This window comes from Scaptodrosophila lebanonensis, unplaced genomic scaffold, assembly GCF_003285725.1.
Source record: "Scaptodrosophila lebanonensis strain 11010-0011.00,11010-0021.00 unplaced genomic scaffold, SlebRS2 tig00000089-arrow-pilon, whole genome shotgun sequence".
NCBI classification, from domain to species: Eukaryota; Metazoa; Arthropoda; class Insecta; order Diptera; family Drosophilidae; genus Scaptodrosophila; species Scaptodrosophila lebanonensis.
In genome coordinates, this window is record NW_022060565.1 from 4709048 (window position 1) to 4731158 (window position 22111).

At 37.6% G+C, this 22111-nt stretch overlaps 1 long non-coding RNA gene across 1 annotated transcript in view; it reads right to left on the bottom strand.

The window, feature by feature from the left end:
• The window catches only part of LOC115627039, a 72448-nt gene that overhangs the window by 21946 nt on the left and 28391 nt on the right, over positions 1–22111 (bottom strand). The window contains exon 3 of the long non-coding RNA XR_003995641.1: positions 4859–5501. This is a non-coding gene — a long non-coding RNA (uncharacterized LOC115627039). The remainder of the gene's footprint in view (positions 1–4858; positions 5502–22111) is intronic.

Sequence of the window (22111 nt, forward strand, 5' to 3'; positions counted from 1 at the left end):
TTTAAGAATTTTTCTTCTCGCACTAGGAAATAATAATAATTTATAAATATATAAAGCTTTTTAAGAACCCAACTTGTTCATGAAATTTAAACAAACCTTCGTATTAATACTCATACCAACTAGCCGAAGACCTTGATAACTATGCTTAGCCTTAACTAAAATTTAAGTAAATAATATAATAGATTTAATATATATAGTACTATACGTAATTTCGTTCATATGATTTGTCAGTTGATTTTTTAAATAATTTACGATTATAAACATTTCTAGAATGCTCATTAAAAATATTAATACCAGACGGGACTTGGCAGATGGCGGGAAGTAAATCCTGAGTCCTACATTTTTGAAAAGCCTTAAAAGCTGTGGAACCTGAACCTTTAGATTTTCAAAATCCCCATACAATTACTATATACAAGAATACGGCCGGAGGTCTTCTTACCATTATATTTTGATTTCACAAAAATGTCGACTCGCTATTAAAACTGTTTCTAAAGAAACCTTCTGCACTAAGTTTGAATTCGAATATAAGTCCAAACAGTTATTATGCTAATTCCCTTACTATTTCATGAGGCACTTGTTTTTTTCTCAGTGCACTTGCCTTGCCCAAGCCAAATTGGTAATGTGAGAAGCGCAATGTTAACTTGTGAATTATATTCGGCAAGTGGAGCCTCCGCTCGATGCGAAGTTTGTGTGGCGAATGGACACCCAAGACGCAAGAAATGAAATTGAATTAAAGATGCCGATGAAAATCTATAATTATAATGGTCCATGCTGACGCTGCCATGCCCAGACTCGTACATTGAATGGTCCCTGGAGCTGACCGGCTCACTTTCGCAGACAGAAATGGAGAGTTCATTGGAAGCTCAATAGATAGTGAGTATTATGTAATGACCAAATGCTTACTAATTTGTTGTCGGCATAAAGTAATAATAATTTATTGGAAGTCATGACAGTAATGTAGGTTCCATGATAACTGCACATTGTAAATTATCTATTTGCTTAAGCACTTTTTTTTTAATTCGACAATAACATAACGTATGATTACTTAAAGGAAATGAATCCTATTTATCGAACATATAGTGTATTCAATAAACTCGATGTACACATGCATCCAATGATTGCTCAGCAAAAATGTGAACTCTCTAGCTCTCATTGGCTCTGAGATGAAAGCGTTCAGACGTACAAACAACGAAAGTAATAAGCTATGTGCAACGCCACAGCTTGAGGGACACAAAACTCGAGATTATTGTCGTTAATAAACAAGGAGGGTAAAAATAGAATTTGCCATTTTACTTGTTCATACTTATCATATTTAAGATTATTGTTGTAATGTCAAAACGTGTCGGAAAGGGTGTGTAATTGTTGACATGCCGATGCAAGAAATCGGTCTTGTTTTGATACAAAACTTCATGGGGGATTTGTCATGCAACATGCAATCCTCGTGCACAGCCAACAAGCATTCTATGGGGCAACCTCAAAGTCAAGTTGGGTGTGGTGTTCCCCATGATAGAGGTGCCATTTTGTTCGTTGTCCATTGCCCGTGGCCAGTTTCCAGGGCCCCATGCTGTGCGAACGCCATGCCGTTATAAAATATTTACACGTCGCATATTTAGTTAGCATAATTTGCCAGGTAATTGTCACTGACGGCCCAAGAATGTGGCTATGTAGTTGCAGTCTACTAGTATCTATTTAAATGCTGCCGCTGTAGCAGTCCAGCCGTTAATGTTGGTGTTGTGGTCGTCATTGTCAACACTTTGCGCCTGCGGCGATTTGCATGCAATATTTATTGAGGCAAAGTCGTTGCAGATCCAATTACACCCACCGCTGGTCCAACTGCGAGATGCAGACGTTACCGCCCTCGCCGCCTCCATAGTTGTTAAACGCTGTTATGTAAATGGTGTGATGGAACCCCAGACATGATAAACTAATTAACGGCCAACGGCTGCTGCTTACTAAACGTTGTCATATGTTAATATTCCCATAAAATATTCCTAGTTGTGATTTGTTGCATTTAATAGGGCGTTTAATATGCACATGTATATGAAGTGTTGAGGTCAAGCTGTTCTCCCGCTAAACGACAATAAGTAAGTTATTAGAGCATTGTTAACTGCATAGGGTTCAATCAATATGCAAATATTTTGTCCGTTGTCTCAGACTGAAAGACTCAATTAATCTCTTCTTCCACTTCAGTGAATCTGCTCGATTGTGAAATAATTAATAATCAATAATAATAGCCACAAGTTCCATAATTAAACTTGATTTTCTTGGTTCCATCATGTCGACACTAAAGTTTTTTGAATTCAATCGTAGTCAATCTTCAATCTTGAGCAAAATGGGCATTTATGACTCATCATATTCTAGGCGGTATCAAAATATTTACCCAAAGGAAATTAATCCCATTATCGAACTTCCACATGGGACATATGGTATATTCAATAAACTTGATGTACACATGCATCCAATAATTGCTCAGCAAAAACGTAAACGCTCTAGCTTTCATTGCCTCTGAGATGAATGCGTTCAGACGTACAAACAACGAAGGTAATAAGCAACGCCACAGATCCATACAATATAGTATACAAGGAACGATGCGTGCAACAACAATTGCTTTGGAAATTTCATGAATACTCTGTATAAGATTGTTAACTCTTCTTATCCAAAATCTTCTTTGTACATAAATAAATGAAAGCAGTCAGAGCTTCCGCCAATTTAAAGTTAAAGCTCTTTTGAATTGATTTGCAGAACACATTCCGCGCACGACTTCTATAACAATTGCAAATGTAATTGACAACATTAATAAATTAGTTTTGACAAGCCAAATATTTTTCTGCAACATTGATCTTGAGCTATTTGCCTTTAATCTCCACAAATGGCAATGACAAGCCAATTCTCAATGCAAATCATTTCGTGCAGTTGGCAAAAACGAAAACCGAATTCGAGTGTGCAGAAAGAGATTTGCGGAATGTGAGTTGTGGCCGATCTTAGACCAAGCTATTAATCAAGCACTATCGATTCCGATTCGATTTGGGAACGACAAGAGCACAAATGCAAATGTGTAATTTATTGGGCTCGCTTCAGTAAATGGTTTCGCTTCAGTGAATGGGAACAGCAGCAGCGTTCTAGCTGCCATAACTTTCAGGCTTAAGCAGCCTCACATAACATAATTAGCATAAATTGAATGCGGTGTTTAGTTTTTCTTGGCGATTTATTTATTGTTTACGACTCCGATTCAAAGCGCATACCAGAGCCAACATTTTGTCGCTCTATTTCTGCCAACACACATCGCTTAATTATGCAGATCATTTGACACACATTTTTCGTGCTAAATTCTAGTAAAACAAATTATTTATTCCGAATTCGAAGAGCGATATTCCTGCTCCTTTTGATTTCATTTGGTGTTTTGTAAGTTCTCTAACTAAAATATTTTCACATACGAGAAAAGATGGAGTATCATTTAAGATATTTGCAAACGAAGGAAAGCATTTAGTTCCAGCTAAAGTTCATTATTATTTTCAAACACTGCTTGGAAAAAGAAAGTATAATATTATTTTTTTAAATAATGAGGCTATATATGAAGGGACGAACGTACGGACAGATATACGGACATGTTTATATCGATTCGTCTGATTATGTTGAAGACTTTAGATTTCACCTTTCAGGTACCGGATATAAAAACCGTTTATATCCCTATAAAAGCATAACAAAGCCGTGTTGCTTACTAAATATTTGAATAAACTATGTAGAGCCTTCTATTTCGTCTGCAAAAGCTTTTATTCTTAAAAGTTAATTGAAAACTTACTATAAGAAATAGTACGAACATCAGAAAGAATTCATAAACAATATTTTTTATTCATGAAATAAGTAAAAACACTTTGAGAACTTTACAACAAACTTACCAATTCATCAAAATTGCATATATGTATTTTTTTAGAAATAACAAAGGTAACTACTATACAATCGCCTGATTCGTACGAGTATACATAAATCAAGATATTTTACCCATTGAAATCAATCTCTATATACATAAAACAGTTTTTCCTGACTGACTGGTTGACTGACTGCCTGATTGGCAATCAACGCACAGTCCAAACGGTAAGTGCTAGGAACCTGAAATGTGGACTCAAGTATCCTTTCATAGCATCCATCACAGTGTAGATGCGCACTAAGAAAGGCTTTTGGAAAATTCGAGCTCCAAAGGGGGGAAACGAGCTTCAAAAAATATTAGTCAATGGCAAGAACAAAAATGTAACGGACTACAAATACTGAACAATTTTTGGTCAAGAACAGAAAATTATTAATAAGGTGAAAATATATGGGTAGGTCATGCACACACAAAATAAATACAATTCGAAACATTATATTGAGTCGGGTTATACCTGCTAGTATGTTATACAAATATGATGCAAATAAATAATAAATGTGCAATTTGTGCATTGTACAATAAAAATTTATTGTATTGTAACCAAGTCTTTGTCCATTCCGCGAAACTTTCAAATGTGTGTGATTTTGAAAGTGGTTTCAGATTCTTAATTGAGTCTAGGTTGAAACAGCTACATTAGTAATATCTAGCGAGTTATTAACGTTATACCCGCACTTATTCATATGACGCTTTATGTTTATGTCATAGCCGGCAAGCATTAGTGAGGTGATTAAAGTAACTTGATTAGAGTCGGCATTATAGTTATGGCAACTGTATATTTATGCATTTGCTCAGTCAGGCTGATCATTATGGCTTAATAGCCCACCTCACATACGACAATCCAGATGATTGTGGCAACAGAACTTCCGTCTTTCTTTGGGCCTTCGGGCTAGCAATCCATCCAGACCACTATTCTATTGTTTACATTGTTGCACTCACCTTTGGGTCTTAAGATATCACAGAATGGTTTCCCAATGAAAAAACGGCGACACTTGTATTTCTAGCTGTTGTTGTTAATGCTGATGTTGTTCTTGTTGTTGTTGTTGTTGTTGCTGTTCCTATTGTTGCAGTCCGGTCCGACACTTGAATGTGAAACACCTTTGCGTTATGCTATCACCTCTTTTTTTTTATTCAGATTTTGTTATTATATTTTGTTGTATGGTTTTATGTGCGATGTGTAAGTATGTTTGTATGTTTGTGTGTTTGTGTGTTTATCGTTTGTGCAGGTTACACACAGTTCTAGAATCGGACGTTCTAGTTTTAATTCCATGTAGTTAATGCCCGCCTGGAGTGTTGAAATGTTTTAAAATTAATTGTTAAGTCTGGCTTAATTGTTTTTCTTTTTGCTTTTTTTTTTTTTGCTTGCAAATTAATCGAGTTTTTAGTTGTTATAAGTTATAGTATGCGGGCTGTTGTGTTCTGTGCGATTCTATTCACAACTCACACAATGTTCAGGTGTCTATGTGTGACTGTTGTTGTTGGTGGTGGTGGTGGTGGTGCTGCTGCTGTGGCTGTTGTGGTGCATGTTGCCGCTGAGACAACAACATGACGGCACGCATGCGCGTTTCTTATGATCGATTGCCTGCAATAAACAAAAGACAAATCCATGTTAAACGTTTTGTATATAAAATATGTAGCTATATATTACACTAGTTGGCATCATATTCGAGTTCCGAATGGATAAATAAGCATTGATTGAGAATTTTCAACTGAATTCCTCTCCACAGAAGAAAATCTTAGCCTACTTCAATTTTGTGGTATCAAAACAATCATCACAAAATTTCATAAATTACTCACTTATTCACCTGTTAATTTTGTAAACACAAGTCTCAATTTTTATTAATTTCACAGGCAAGTATTTATAAAATATGACGTTACTAATTCAAAATTCTTACGTAAAAGTTTCAATTAGTAAGGTGATTTGAAAATAGTGTGATGATGATAATGTCGGGTGGCTCAAGACTAGATTTAAAAACAAAAGTAAATTTGTTTATACAATCCCAGATATCTCCCAAAAGAAGTCCCTCTTAAATGAACAAACAGACACTTTTTAAAAGAAATTCCAAGAGAAATTTAAAAATCAGCTTCTACACAAGTGCTGTGAAGCGTTTCGTCCGGTAGCTTTAAACAAATACTGTTCTCCCCGGGTTTTGATAGCAAAATTGTCTTAAATTTGTAAGCTAGTGTTGAGCGTTTATTTTTTTAAATTGATAGTTTTATTTGTATTTGTCATTGCATAAATTGTGCGCAATGCATAAATCAAAATCGTTCGCATGCACTTTGCGGAACCGTGGATTTTCATTTTCAATATTCTTTTTTATGGGCTCGCCGCTAGATGTTGACTGACGGTTTCTTTATTTTATGGCTAATTTATGCGGCGTAGTCGAACGTACAACACAGGGCTCATGCACAGGCCCATACAGGCTCGGGCATGGGCACGGTTATGTCATTGAAAGGCAGCAAGAATTACCCACATAGTTAAAAATTGAAATGAAATGGCATAAAATGCGTAATTAAAATTTTAATTAGCGCTTAATTAAGATATTTATAAACGGTAGCGAGCATTGAACGAACATTTAATGGACGACTATCAAGGCTCTTAATTTTGTTGCTGTGAAAAGTTTTTGAAAAGTTTTTTATTTTTAATTGCAATCAGTTCTGTCCGCGTACGAGTATTCCGGACTGCGAAAGTTGCAGCGAAATTTAAACAGTTTAGTTCGTGTGATGCGAAATGAAACGAAAGGCGGAAATCGTTTAGCGTTGTCAAACGTTTGAATTAACCAAACACCATCAACGCCATCATTTCCATTTTCATTTCCATCGCCATCGCCATCGTCATCGCCATCCTCCTTGGCGTTGTTCGCAAAATCTTTTTGGCAGCACATTGCGAGTGTGCGATGGAAAATATGCGCAAAACGGTAATGTGAAAAACTGCAACGAGGTAGCCAAACAGACACAGACAGACGGACGGACGGACAGACGGACGGACAGACGGTTGGACACTCGGCTGCTGCAAAATGTCACAATGCATTTGGCTAGCACCAACAATTGCCGCAGTGACAACAACAACAACAATAACAACGACACTGCGACTTCCCTGCCACACTGCGGCACCTATTTCCAGGCACACATACATACATACACACACATACTTACCTATGCACATGTACAGAGAGAGAAATAAATTTGCTCCAATTAAGTTTTGATCTTAACATTTCGATCTTAAATACCAACAAATAGCAACTTACGTTTACAAAGCCCCCAAAAGTGTAACATATGCTTCAATAAAACGTGGACGTGACTGTTGTAAGGCAAAAGTGTTTAGATCAAGTAAGAAAGGGTTTGATTAACCTCGTACTTGGTGCCAGCATAAATTTGAGCAATGATTAATGATTAAGTTCCACCCAGCCCCATTTGTTTGTCTCTAAGGCCACCTACTGATTCATTATTTTATTATGATTTTATGATGCTATTAACCAAAACATTTTCCACAAAGTACTACTTAAGCCATAATATTTAAGTAACTAGATGTAGGGATTAATGATGAGAGAGCTAATGACTAATAATATTCAAGTACAATAGTGAAACGTTTTATCTTTTTACAAACATTTTCTGATTAGGTTTTACAGACAGCATTAACAACAGTTCCACTTGCATGGCTTCTTAACCACACAATTTTAAAATTGCTCTCCAGCCCCAAAATATGCCATATACAGTGAAAACTCTCTTGGCCGGACACGCACGGTCTTGCAATTTTTGTCCGCCCAAGGGTAGGGGACATCCCCTTAAGGCGTACCTAAATACTTTATACACCGATCGAATGTTTTAGAAAAAGTGTGCGCTGCAGAGAGTGTCCATTAAGGGAGTTTTCAATCTTTATATAAGAAGTTGCAACATTAAGAAATGATAAATTTATAAACAAATCAAAACTGAAATCAATGAGTGAGTAACATTTCCAGGAAAGGGCCTGGCACTAAAAAAGAAAGCACCATAGCAAATGGCAAATTTCTTTCTGTTTGATGAACACTTAAAAGCTTTGTCGACTTATTTTATAACCGAAGCAATATTAATAAAATGACAATTGTTATTTCTTAAAGTGCACTCTCATAAATGCATTTTGTCACCTCGATTGCGGGCGAGTAATTTACGTTGGCGGCCAGCTTCAGCGCTTCAGCTGCAGCTCGACTTGGCTCGGCCCGGTTCAATTGGTCAACACTGGGTGCCCGACTAATTGCTTGCCACATTTTTCTAGCTCTATTTGTTCAACTGTTCAACTGCGTATGTCGCAGTCGCGTCACTTCGCGTTGTGGCCACGAGTACATCAAAATTACATTAGCTAAGCGTCTTGATGGGATTCGCGGTGAGGCGGAGCGGAGTCGACGAATGGGCGCTAAGTGAACTGTATATGCCGACAGACACACACACACACATGTATCGTACATGTGTGTGGGGCTGACCCATATTGTGCCCCATAGTTATAAACAAACACACGCACACACACACACACATACATACGCGTACTATGTAGGCATGTGTTAATTAGAGTGCACATACAAGTAGACAGGTAAGCAGTTCACTAACTATTGCGAAAGAACCGTGCCATGTTCGCTTCGATTTCGCTGCGGTGTTAAACAAAATTGATTGCACAAAATGAAATCAGAAAGAAAGATTAGCTAATAGGGCCAACAGACCTTTTTAACCGTTAGATGGCATATACTAAAGAGCGCTAACCGGAATAGCGCGCCAAATAGCTGCGTTTGGGAAGCACAGGAAAAAGAGCGCGAAACAAGCATTTCCTAAGCACTTGGTAAAAGATACATATATATATATATATATATATAAGTTATAGTGCCAGCTAACAATAGTACTTGCCCCATGAGCAAAATACAAGCTTTTTGATTTGAGAAAATTGTTTGCGCGCATATATTTAGTTTTACTTTAAAATCAATATTGAAAACTATTTCTAAAGTTATTACATTATTTATCTGATACCTTAACCTTAACGTAAAAATATCAGTAATGTAAAAAATATTTATTAAAGTAATTAACATTGTTAATTGATTGTATGGTTCTTAATAAATATTGATCAAGGCAAATAAAAAGTATACCGTGCCTTCAAATAGATTTATTGACAAATGGACAAGAAATATGCTTGCATTTTAATTTCATAACATTTGTGCAATGTATGCCTTTAAACAAATGTTGAATAATGTATGTTCTGCTTTTAAAAAAAGCTTTAAAGATTTTTGTTATTGATTTTTTAAAGAATTCAAATCTGAATTGCTGATTCATTGTCATCATTTCGCAAGCTAAATGGTCTTCTAAAAAAAGATCTTTCACTTCAACTATTTAATTTAGCATGTCGGTCAATTATTCTTCCATATTATAAAAAATCAAATAGCGTAAATGCTTCTTCTTCCCACAGCATACCAAATAGGATGGGGAATGAATGACAACCATGTCTAATATTATTATGTGATCATGAGGATGAATGCAGAAAACCAATAAAAATTGTAAATACGATTAGTTAGCTTGTCAAATCGCATAATGCAATTATGGAACTTAAACGTTATTGTGCTCGACTGGTTGTGGTGCATGCAATCAAAAGACTTAAAACACGAACTTCACGTGCTTTACTTTGTTTCGTTTTCGATTGATTTCAGCCAACAAGAAAAATAACATTAACATTGATTTTAATTGAGCTTTTCGTCTACTATATTTATTTATTTATTTAATTGTTGTCATTGCCTAGAACGCCATTGCCAGCCCATAGTGTGTTGTCCGATGTCGTGTGAAACACCCAAACATGTCTGTGGGCCTGCCTGCCAGCCTGCCCTTCAGCAAAAAATTTCAATGACGCAAATGCGAGTGCTAGTGCGAGTGCGAGGCTCAAAGCCTTGTAAGTGGCATTATAGCCGCATGCGGTATGAAAACGAGAGCAACTATAAATCACAAACTAAAGCGCACTAAAACGATGCAGAAACAAATTAGTTTGAATGCCTTCCGTTGCCCGTGGCCCGTGGCCATGCAAACAGATGGACAGACAGATGGACAGACGTGCAAACATTCAAAAGTAGCGCCTTGCTGCTCCAGTGCTACACACACACACTGGGCAACATGTGTAAGCAATCAATGAAACTGCCAGCCAACAGATGCTCAACAAGACGATGTACAACTCTATTATGCGCGGACGGGCACAGAAATCAAAGCGCCGCAAGACGTCAAAACGAATGCAAAGATTCGTCGCCTCAGCACCTCAACAAGCACCACCAGCCAGAGGCAAGAGGCAAGAAGCAAGAAGCAAGAGACCACAGACAAATGGCTCGCGACGGCTAGCGGCAGCGTCCAAAGCGACCACCGGTGATTAAACAATAAAATAACAATTATTGAGAGACACGCAGACGAGCAAATCCATAGACCGGGGCGGACGTGAGGCCGCCAAATGGCGATGCCAAACGATCGTTTGGCCCGGCGAGCGCCATCAAATGCTTTGATAGTTTGGCAGTTTGTTTAGCTCCTCAATGAGCGACGCGCGAAGATCGAACGAGTAGCTCGCATCGACAAGCGGACAATGGGACGGACGGACGGGCAAGCGCGCGAGCGGACCTGTAAGTCAAATGATTGCCGAATGAATCGACAAGTGCAGCAAATGAATCGACAAATGTGCGACGCAAGCTGCCAACAGCCATCGATGTGGCTGTGGACGTTAAAGCTGGAGCTCTAGCTCTAGCTCTAGCTGGCGTCAAAGTTGCAGTTGAAGTTGAAGTTGCTGTCAGCTGGGCTCACCGAGATTAGACAGACGCGACGACAGTTGCCGCTGCATGAATCATAGGGAGACAGAAACAAACGAGAAACGAAAACTGAAAATAAAAACGCCGCTGGGCCTAGCGTGAGATTTTGAGATTGTCGTTAGCAATTCAACTTGTAACATAAAATCGTTAACCCTTTGAAGCCAACAAATACGTGAAGCTAAAGAAGTCAAGCTTGGCTCGCACTTGGAAGGTAATAAGCACAAAATTGAGAAAACCACCATCACAAGTAGATCGTCTTTGTACACAAATAAATACTTGTATTTCTCATTCGATAAATTTGTTACTTAATGTATCGCTTAGTTAAATTGAAATAATACAAGTTAATTTGTTCTAGAACATGCTCGAATTTGTATTCTATCATTAAATAAATTTACAAAATTATTCAAGACATTTCAATAAATACGATTAAAAAATTAATTTCTAGAAAATGTATACACCTAATTGATTTAACACGGTTTCAAAATTAAAAATGCTATATATGGTTACACGACTTTATTCCATTTAGCACGATTAATTAATAAATTTATAGAAAATGTATACACCTAATTCTTTACACGGTTTCGATTTAACACGGTTTGAAAATTAGAAATTTTAGATATGTTTACACGACTTTATTCCATTTAGCACGATTTTTTCTGGAACCAATCTGCCGTGTAAAATCAGAATCAGGTGTATTTCAAAACAAATGTAATCCAATTTTGAGAAAATCAACTTCTCAGAACTACTTATTGATTAAATAAAAATAATTCCCGTTTAAAACAATGCCTTATTTTAAGTGTTAATAACTATTAAACTATTTCTCCCAACAAACTAAATCGCAGTTCCCTTTTTACGAACATATAGGGAGTTCTTTCCCCGAGTATATGAAGTAGAAGAGCTCTTATATTTAGTTTTATAGACACTAGTATAATATGCTTTTCAAAACACTGTCTACAGGTAGACTAAATGGTAGACTGATAGTCCGTCGAGTAATGATTTAAAGTCTCCTCAGAAGAGCAAAGGCCCAGGAGAGCATAGTATTCGTCGAATATTATTTGAATATTAAGAAAGTCATATTTATTTATTAGTTCCAAACAGGAATTGTACATTTTCAACAATTTTTAATTGTTGTTAAAAGCAATTGGTTATTAGAGCTTTATCGGAAATGAAGGCATTCTAGAGCTTTCATCTCCTGATAGTTTTTAAAGAAAAAAAGAAAATTGTTTTTCAAGAAAGCAAAAGCCTGTGTTATCCGGCCAATGGTCGGCTTGTATGGAAGAAGGTCCGTCCGTCCACAGTGGCTACTGATCCATAGATCTTAATGAAGCTTGGCGCTTCGGACTGGTCGCTAAGCGTAATTAACCTGTAAAACGTGTTGTGCACAGTGTCCGAATCAATAATAATATTTTCACATCTGAAGCCACGTTGGGTTAATGTATTTATTGCTCACACCATTGATCATCTCAGCGTTCGTCATCATCATCAACGAGCTCATCATTATGATCAACACCTATCATCATTATAAATGTTCGATAAGCGTTAAGTAATTTGCTTAGTTTATGTGTGTGTGTGTGTTTTTTTATTATTATTATTATTGATTAATTCGAGACGACATTAATTGCGCTTCACTTTGAATTTTGACGGCTACTTAATTGAGGCTTCGTTGGCATCAGAGGCCCCCAGACAGTACGTGCCACACGCATATGTTTGCATTGATGAACAGTAAAAGCAACAACAATACGTACAACAACAACAGTGCTAACGCCAGCAGTACCGGCAGCTGTGCACAAACAAACTTGCAACACCACGCACAAAACTTAAGGAAATTGCAACACCTAGCCAGAGATTGGGAACTGGGGACTGACTATGGGTATGGGTATGAGTATGAGTTTGAGGCCGATATCCGGTTGAGTTGAGTTGTTCAACAACTTATTAAATCATTTTTGTGCAGAGTGCCGCCGGTAAACGCGCGCCTGGCATACAAATCAAATAAAAACCCAAAACTTATTGGGGAGAGATACGACGAGAAATGCGCCGGCATGCCCGAACAGAAGTTGAATGCGAAAGCGTATAAACTGTAAAAATATATAGACCCCAGACAATGTAATGATGCGGCAGCTAAATAGTCGATGGACTAAGGCATTTTACTTTTCCTGTGCGTCATCTTCAGTAAGGCAAACGGAAATCATCGCAATGTTATATGCCGCGTCCTGGATCTATGAGAAGACAGACAGATTAACGCCTTTATAATCTGAGCTCGTTTTCGGAACAATGAGCTTTGCCTATGGTTGAGGAGAGAAGTCTTCAAGTTTTAAATGCTTTCTTCAATACAAGTAGAAGATACTATCGATACAATCTACATAAATGACGTCAAAACTGCCCATTATTTCCCTTGGGAAAAATTGTCTTTATTCAACAGACACCATGGCTCCAACCTTAACCTCAAATCTATCGTTGATGGCTAGTCATAAATGAATCCAAATGAATGTACTTAAGGCTCGAATGAAGATGATTAAAGGCAAAGGTCACCACCACAATCTCAAAAATATTGTAATTAGGCTGTCAAGGATCTGAATCGCGACATATTCTTAAACATCTTGATCTGGGCACAGTTTCATGAGAACGATGAAGAGCCCTTCTGTGTCAAAAAATTTAACGAGCTTTATACATATGTATGTCTATGATAAGCAATTTCTGCGCTAGAAGAAATAAACTGTCGAACAAATGATGAGGGCTGAAGACTATCTTAATTTCATTGGCTTATTAAAATTTGCTGAACATTTAACTGACACCATACCTTGGGATTACGAAACGAGCACCAACTCCAACTAAGTGTGCTTCGTCAACCCCACCCACATTTTCCTCTCAAATAAAGAAGAGTGTTCAATATGTTCCCCTCATGATATGAATCGGCCTTAGCTTTAGCTAGTTTTCAGTAAACAGTTTGAACCCGACAATCCTAAAATTATATCCCCGCTTTTACTAATTTGCCGCAATTAAACGGCCCCTTAATGAGCTATAAACCAAATAAGTAGTTGCCATAAAGTGGCCCACAGTTAAAATTCGGTCCCCAAGTAGTGCTATGTACGACTTCACCTGAGACTTAAGGTGCGTGTGAAGTGTAGGGCGAGTGCATGAGTCAACAGAAAACACAACCGACGTCCGCATGAAAATGAGAAAAACGGCGAAAAGCGCCGCAGCTGTTGTTGTTGCAGTTGTTGTCAGTTAGCGGGAATGAGTCCGCAAATCTGTGCGATTCGGCAGCTCCAACTGACTTTATGTGGACAAACAAATGAACAAACGAGAGACTTTCACAGTCGCCCCAGAATGAAAGTGTGTGTATGAGGCGAGGGTAAAAGTGCAGGTGAAAATTTGCACATAAAAGGCTAAAAGGAGAAGTCAAACAGATGTACAGAACAATTAACCACAGAACTCTCTAACAGTATTTAATAAAAGTAGGGCTCCATTCTAAATTTGCTGCCTCAAGCTCTTTTACATTTTGAGATTCAAGTGTTCATCCAGGCGAACAGATTGATCGCCGTCTTTCGTTACTGATGCCATTTTTTATACCCTGTACCCGTAGGGTAAAAAGGGTATATTAGGTTTGTGCAAAGTATGTAAAATGCAGAAGGAAGCATCTCCGACCCCATAAAGTATATATATTCTGAATCAGCATGACGAGAGAAATCGATCTAGACATGTCCGTCCGTCCGTCCGTCCGTCTGTCCGTCTGTCCGTCCGTCTGGATGAACGCGAGGATCTCAGAAACTATAAAAGCTAGAATAACCAAAGTTGGCATCCAGATTCTCCTAGGTCCGAGAAAGGACGAGTTTATTTTATTTTTTGGAATTTTCCCCCCCTTCCCCCGCTACAGAATTTCGTCAATAGCGTCCACATTTCAAATGCTACCTAAACCAAACTTTGCACACATAATTTATATATAATTGTCTACTGTTGTTTAATTTTCATTCAATTCGGTCAATTCTAAGAAAAGTTATTAGCGAAACAAATTCTCGCCAGTACAACCTCCCCAAACTGCAGCAACAAGTTCGCTCTTCTTCTTCCTCTTTTTGCTGCTGCTATGGGCGCATATAACTCAGTGACGAAAGTTTACCTGGGTACAGGGTATTACACTGTCGGGCTTGCTCGACTGTAGCGTTCTCTCTTGTTTATATTTGTTACAGGCATAAAGCTTAGGAATCCATTCATAATTGCCTAAGCTTTGACTCAACAATGAGTTAATCGCGATGACTTAAGTGCAGAAGTCCCCACAGAAGAGTACATGACAGTCATGTTCATTGACGCCTTTTCTTGCCATCGAAAGAACAATCAAGTTTAAGACTAAAACTCACATTTAGGATTTTCATTCACTACAATCCGAAGCATCTTTAGCCCCTTTTGTAGTAATTAGAAACGGCTTAAGGAAAGAGTATAAATTACATTTTCATTGTGATAATTTTTTTATCATTGAGACCGACCGAAGAGTGTTAAATTATTTGAGAAACATTCAGTCATTATTTTCATGTTGAAAACGAACAATAACAAATTCGGGAAAATAATAATAGTATTTAATAATAATACTAAAAATACTAATACTAAATTTATACTAAATTTTGTAATAGTCAGAGGAGCTAAAAATCCAAACTCAACAGCGCAAAGGGGAATGGACAAATTAATAATTGAAATATTCGAAGCATGTATTTGAAGTGTAAATGATACGAAGAATTGATAGATCATTCCTATGGCGAACAACAACAACAACAACAAAAAACTTGCAACGCTTGACAATTGTGATAATTTCGCCTCATACCCTCCCCCTTTGGCATGCCCTGAAATGGAGGATCTAAGCAACTTATTGACTGTCTGTCGTTCATGGCATTTCTCGCATGTTGCACATTCATTTTTCATGTTGCGTATTCAAGTATTTACTGGTGTTGTTGTTGTTGTTGCTGTTGCTGTTGCTGTTGCTGCTGCTGCTGCTGCCGTCTGTCGTCAATAGTCGCGCCATATCGCTGCATGACGATGTTGCAGCCATAATCGGCAACAAAAGCTCACACGCATGCGCAATGAATAACAAAAATAATAGCAGCAACAGAAATGCGCCATTTTTTTGTTGTTTTTTTTTTTTGCTACACAAAAATATTTGCCATGTTCATTTGCATTTAATACAAAGTTATGTATTTGGTAACCCACGCATACAAACAAACATACCTAACTAGCAGGCCGATAGACAAACGCACATAGTATGTATTTAAATTATGTATGTATGTATGTATGTATATATAAGACACAGCACATTCGTTTGTGCTTTATAATTAGAGCGCCTTAATTGCCACTTCGACTTCAACTCTGTAATAAAACGCAAAATGTGGCAATGGTGAGAACGCCTTCGACTTCTGCTTTCTGTTGCTGTTGCCGTTGCTGTTACGCCTGCTGTTAATATTACAGCTGCTGTTATTGTTTCTGTTGCTGTTACAGCTGCTATTGCTTGGTGTTTCAGTTACAGCCTCGTAAATTGTTAATTGTGCCATATGACAGATGGAAAAATGCGACGATTGCAAAATAAATTGACGGTCATTAGTCGTCCAGTGAATTATGCGCATAAATACCCGCCTGCATTTACGTGGGCATGCACATACGAGTGGTAGTGTAGTAGTATTTATATCATTGCCATTGTCTTTTCTTTATATACATACATAGTTTGTATCTGAACGAACAACAGACAAATTGCTTGCATTTATCAGCTATGACAGGAGACTCTATAATAAAAGCCAAGCCCTTAGCCATAAACAACACTTTATTATATTTATGGCCAATCGGCAAGTGGCAAAGTCAGTTAAATAAGCTATTGCAATTGAGCTGAAGCTTCACATCCTTCTTCGACACACCAAACCTCAATTTAGCAGCCAATCTACTTAGTTATTTCAATCAGCCCTCGAAAAAAGAAATGATAAATAATGTAGGTAATATTGCAGGTACTGCAGTTTTTTTGAAATTTATGTATGTATTATTATATTTTTCATTCTGTCATAAATTCCAGTTGATCATTTAATGAAGTTGCCTTTATAAGTAGTTCATTTTTTTTTTAATCTTCTGCAAAAAGTAATCAGCCCTGATAGATGAGGAGTGATAATTCATTAAATTTGTTGCTAGTAAAAATTCCTGAATTTTATTTATTTTGTATACCTTAGCTGGACTTGAAAATGGCATTGTATGTAACAATAGTGTAAGGTTCTAACTACACTTAAAATAATTTACTGCTAAGTTAGAATAATTTTCAAGTGAAGAGATATGTTTTAGTAGTCGATATCGAAATGGATTTATTCCATATGCCTTTTCCGGCTGTGATATTTAAACAATTTTATTTAATTACGTATGTAACATTCGAAAGGAATGCATTTCTTGGTGTGTGCGGTGGGCTTTAGTTTACTCCTATAAAACTGAAGGGCACATTTTCGCGTATGGAATTTAAATTGATTATGTTCTTAATCAACAAGTCCTGATTTAAGAGGGCCTCGGGGCACACCCCAGTGATGACGTATTTTAAATGGAATCTTTGATTATTGTTTCAGCTTGTGTTTGTCGACATAAACAAGTTACAAAATTAATATTACTGATAATTGTTGTAGTTAAAATATACTAAATAAAACAAAACAAATATTGGTATTGCTTCCAAAAATTGTTGACAGCCTACAACTAGCATTCTTTAAGAATGTGATAATATACAATTAGTGGTCTAGACTCTAGACAGAGCAAATCTAGCTTATCAATAAATTTATGTTTGTTTAGGCACTCGATGGGATTGAAAAGGCACTGAGGCTTACTCTCCAAAGTATATCGCATATGTAATAAGAAACTAATTATCAATCTTTTCATTGGTAATACAGCTTTTTAGGAGCTGAATGGTGAACAGCCATATGCAGATATTCTTCGATTCAGTTCAGGAGATAATCGGATACATACAGTCAAGACCAAACCAATTTTGAATTTCTCTTCATTGCCCTTTGCACAATGCTTTGCAAATCACGTGAACAGTAAAAAATGCTCTTTAAATTTGTGCATGAAATACAGAGTTATAGTGCATTATAATTGAACTAAAGTGCAATGCGGAGCGCCTTTTAATTTTGGCAAAGGCGAATAAATCAAAAAGAAAAACATGGAAACGCAAAACACGAAAAGCGATTTGTGTGCGGCCCAACCACACAACCAACAGCAACACCAACATCAGCAACATCAGCAACATCAGCAAAAACAACAACAACCGTCATAGCAAGCAACAACATCGTAAGTAATAGGCAAACAAAAAAAGAAAAAAAGAAAAACAAAATTGAATCTTTTGAATGATGCGCGTGCCTCGACGCCATTTGGAGGCTGCTAACAATTTTTGTACAGATTTGTTGGCGCTTCCTGTCGATGCGGCTAAACAGCACTTGCTGCGCCAGTAGCAGCAACTGCACCAGTAACGGTGGCAGTAACTGCTGCATAGACTGCGGCCAGGCTAGCAGGTGTGTAATTGCCGGCAGCTTGTTGCTACTGTTGCCACAGACAACAACAACAACAGCAACAACAGCAATGGCCATAGAAATAACATCCACTGGAAGCACCTTTCGGATACAGTGAAGAGTGCCTGCGGCGTACTGATGGCTCGATTTTAATAACACTTAAATAACAATAACAAATGCGATTGCTCAAATCAATTGAAAGCACAAATGTAGGGAGTTTAAAACAAACTGCATTTCCTGGCGAATCCTTCTAATTATTAAACATACATATAAATAATCAGAACAAATATGACATCTAAAGAGCTTTCACACCAGTTTTCGTATCTCTAGCTTTTACAGTGTTCAAAATCGTAGAATCGAGAATAGTTCCACAAAAAATTCAAAAAGCAAGCTCTACCCAAAGGCAATATTTCGCGCACCTTTATAATATCCAACTTTCTACTTTTAACTGAAATTAGAGGAGAAATCACCATAAAATTAATAAATTCAGACAATATCACGAAGTCGAACAAAATCACGTAAAAATCTACCAAATGACGCTTTATCGTAATTGTTAGTAATTTTTTAATAAACAAAGCAATTATTGAATACCCAGACTTGTATATAGTATAATGAGCTCACAAATCCTTTTTAAATATAATATTGCTTAAATTAAAACCAACAAATATGTTGCTTTCTGTTCCGAAAAGTTTCTTCAAAATCACTTTCCTTTCAGATTATTTTTCCATTCTGGCCGTAGCTTAAGTTACATTTTGGTGGAAATGTGAAAACAAGTTTGCATATCCTCGCACTTCCATGTATTAATACTAAGCAAGATACGGAAATACGAAGCCTTTAACAGAATGTGCATTATATGAAAGTGACAAAAAATTGTATTTCTATTCGAGAATACATGTGAATGAGCCGAGCTCTAATTAACGCCTTAAAAAAGATAAATGATAGATCAGAAAACATGACGTAGACTTCAACAAACTTTAACAACTGAACACTTCGGATTGATGTCTCTAGTGTTTAGAGCATAATAAAACGCACATGTATGGTCTAAAAGAAACTTTTTTAAAAAGGAAATGGACCTTTTGTTCACTAAATAAATGCATCTCTAAAAGCATAAGAAGAGTTCTGACATTCATTTTGAAGCCTGTCGGCCCTACGGTCTTTTAGTTCCAGATGATCATACAGACACATACCTTAATTACATTAGAATACTGTGTCGAAATTAAATTCTTATATGTACCTCTGAAGAAATAGTTCCTGTTGATCTTTTAAAACTACTACTGTACTCGTTTATTCGATTGCGGCCTTTCCCAATCAGCCAACAAGAGAGTAAAGCCAAACATTCACTTTAGCTCAATGCCAAAGAAAATCGCGTCATAATATCCGACCACTGTTGTTGTTGCTGCTGCCGCTGCTGCAGTTGTTGTTGTTGTTGTTGTAGATTTTCATTTTCATTATGCGCCATATGCTGCAATGCACTTCGATTTGAATGACTGGTGAAAGATGAGGTTGCGTTTTATGGCCATCGAAGTCGAAGTCCAATCCAACGTCGACTTCAGGCATCAGACATCAGACGTCAGACGTCAGGTTTGTAATTATGTCCACGGCTCGATATAAATTTAATTTGTTAGACGCTTTTGTTATGGACGATTTTGTGGGCGTTTAATTGCAATTTATGGCCAGGCACGGACACAGAGTGTTTCACATGCCGCCGGCTTGTTGGCCAACTTAATGGGCATGGTAAATGGCCCAGAGGTGTTGGCCCCCAGCGCTTATTGGAACCTTGGGCGTCTGGCAAACACATTCGAATGCGAATGAATGAGGCGAGCTCATATTAATGCATTCAAAACAAAATTAAGAAATATGCTACAACAACACAGAAATGCGCGAGCCTACAAATTGAGACATACAAGCGCATTTAGGCAAATTATATGTATGTACGAGTATACATATGTCACACAGTCAGGTCGGACTAAGACATAGGATATATGCAATTAAAAAGCGAAACATAAAACGTCTCAAAAGCGAAGCGAAGCCAAGCCAAGTCAAGCTAGGCCAAGTGGTTGCGGCAAAATGCCCGGAAACCAAACACAAAGACCTCTCGATCTCAATGTGGTGATGTCCCCTCCTCCTCCGCCACATCGGCTTCCCCCAATCATGCGCTCTTAGGCGGTGTTTTACAGTTAGAACTAAACACAGCAGCCGCATTCGCCGCATGGTAATTATTGTTAATAAATATTAGCTGCCAAAAGTGCAATAAACTAACAGCACAAGCGACAGCTGGAAAAACTATAGCATTACAGTCAGTCTGGGTCTCGGGCTCAGACTCGGACTCAGACTCGGGCTCGGGCTCGAGGCCTGGGTTCGGGGTTCTGGTCCGGCCTGGCTGTGCTCGTTAAGTCGAAGCTCCGTCTACAAACTGCCAGCCGAGCTGCCAGCACTTGGCATGGCAGCTACTAATTGCAGCTAAGGCTGCATGCATACCAATTGTGCTCACGCACTGCCAGCACAGTGTGGCAAAATTATTATTTGTGATGACAACACAAAATTCAATCATTCTTCTTTGTTCTTCAAGCGAAATTAAAATATCTGTATGTTGTACAATTAATTGGCCAACTATTGTTGCTTGCATTTAAGTTTATCCAAAGACTCATTCTTAACTTTATTTCAATTCGACGATTAACTTGGACTTCCATATTTAATTAGCTCGCATAGATGATACAAAAATGTTGGATATTTATGGGCTAATAATATTTTAAGTCCCAATTCATGCCACTGAAAACTAAATAGGGAAAAAGGCGCTTAATAGAAACGGCAGTCTTTTAAAAATGACTGATATACAAAGTTCGGGATGGATAAAAGACTTGAATATATAGTATGATCGACTGGCGTTTACAATCGCCAAAAAAATGATTGCGTAAAAAATTATTCTCACTCAAGAAATCTTAAAAGTTCCAAAATAATTATTTTATTAATTGGACGATTTTCAGAAACCAATTTTATTAGAGCTCTGAACCACTGTGTGTATGCCAGCTTGGATCCTAAGCGAGCATTTAACTACGTTTAAGCAAACGTTTTGCTAAGCCTGAACTGCATAGACTGACCAATCGACAGCTCTACCTGCTGCCCCCACTCTATCACCTGCCCTCCCCCCCCCCCCCCCCACTGGCTGTCTAGCAGACTTTTCTAATCTTGACAGCGCCCAGTTCTCTCGCAGGGGGGTAGGGTTGGGGCGTCCATATAGCTATGCTCTAAGTATTATGTATCGCTTGGTATGTCCATTCTCAGGCAACAATGTGGCACAGACATGGTATCTACAATGCGATCTATTAGACTGATCTCGTTGCGATCGGTCGGGGTCGGCTCGCTTGACTTTAAGCCATTGGAACATGCATATAAACACACTTATGGTGCATGCCTATAATTTCCTCATTTGCAAAAGGCAACGACAACTGCTACTTGCTATATCATGGGGTATACGCTGTACACTCCGGAAAAATGCGGAACAACAAGATATACACGTACACCACTTTAAACCTGGACTTTTCGTAAGCAATTTGAAATTAAACATTCAAAACATTTCTTGGATTCAATGAACGGAATTAGCTTTAAGCAGAGATGATTTGATGATTCTTTGAGGACTTAAATATTCAAAATATTTCTTGGATTCAATGAACGGAATGAGCTTTAAGCAGAGATGATTTGACGATTCTTTGAGGACTTAAATATTCAAAATATTTCTTGGATTCAATGAACGGAATGAGCTTTAAGCAGAGATGATTTGATGATTCTTTGAGGACTTTATTTTAAAAATGTATTCAGGCTTTGTCGCAAACCATCCTCAACAAAAGCTTAGAAAATATACATACAAGTAAATATATAGAATGCGGTCTATAATTAAATGT